Source organism: Ovis canadensis, chromosome 1 (genome assembly GCF_042477335.2).
Source record: "Ovis canadensis isolate MfBH-ARS-UI-01 breed Bighorn chromosome 1, ARS-UI_OviCan_v2, whole genome shotgun sequence".
Lineage (NCBI taxonomy): Eukaryota > Metazoa > Chordata > Mammalia > Artiodactyla > Bovidae > Ovis > Ovis canadensis.
In genome coordinates, this window is record NC_091245.1 from 99,039,103 (window position 1) to 99,040,034 (window position 932).

Consider the following 932-nt stretch of genomic DNA (forward strand, 5'->3'; position numbering starts at 1 on the left):
GAACGCTCTGCCCGCCCCCCAACCCCCTCCAATGAAGCCGGCAGAGCCGCACGATTAAACCCTTGGACCTGAGGTCCCAGGGACATTCCAAGAAGTCTTAAGGGCTCTTCTGAGGATGTTCAGAGCTCCGAGGGCAGCGGGAAAAGGAAAATTGCAAACAGGAAAGGAACTTTTTTCCCTGGGGGGAATTTTACCTCAGGGCAGAAAACTCTAGAAATGCCGGTAGAACAGATGCATTTGGGGGAAGCCTAGTAACCTTTTCCTAATAACTTTCTTAGTAACAGGAAAGAATTACTAATCCACCCCAAATGGATTGCAACTCTTTCCACATCGTCCAAACCTGAGACGGCCGCGGGCCGGCGAGTCAGGCGCCCCCTGGCGTCGCGGAGGAAGCGACTGGACACGGGGTCACTAGAGCGCCAGGCGGGAGGCGAGTCCTGGGCCCGAGGCGATGAGCGCCACCTGGCTCAGCAGTGGAAGAGTGAGCCAAGTAATTGGTTCCATGGTGTAATGGTGAGCACTCTGGACTTTGAATCCAGCGATCCGAGTTCGAGTCTCGGTGGAACCTTTCTGTTTAGAAAGCCTCTTTTACTAGTACCCCTGCTCTGGTAGGTAAGAGTCCTAACCACTGGAAGGCAAGAGAATTCCCTAAGCTAGGGCAATTCGCTGGGATACAGAAAGAAGGGATATCTTCTCCATGAGGCAGAGGAAAAAAATCCAGGCATGAGGTAGAGAGACCACCAGGAGACCCCCACAGAGACTGAACCAGCCTGCCTTTGTGAGTGTCTCCTGCAGAGGTTCTGGTCAGCAGTGGCCTGGCGCAGGGGCAGGGGCTCTGGGTGTAGCAGACCTAGGTGTGGCATAAGCCCTTTTCGAGGAGGTCACCATTAACCCCACCATAGAGCCTCCAGAATTTACACAGGACTGGGAAA

The 932-nt window shown here is 54.1% G+C and overlaps 1 non-coding gene across 1 annotated transcript; it reads left to right on the forward strand.

Annotated features, from left to right (window-relative positions):
• The first annotated feature begins 496 nt into the window (after nucleotides 1-496).
• Nucleotides 497-568, forward strand: TRNAQ-UUG (transfer RNA glutamine (anticodon UUG)). The gene has a single exon. It is a non-coding gene; the product is annotated as a tRNA-Gln (tRNA).
• The last annotated feature ends 364 nt before the right edge of the window (nucleotides 569-932 follow it).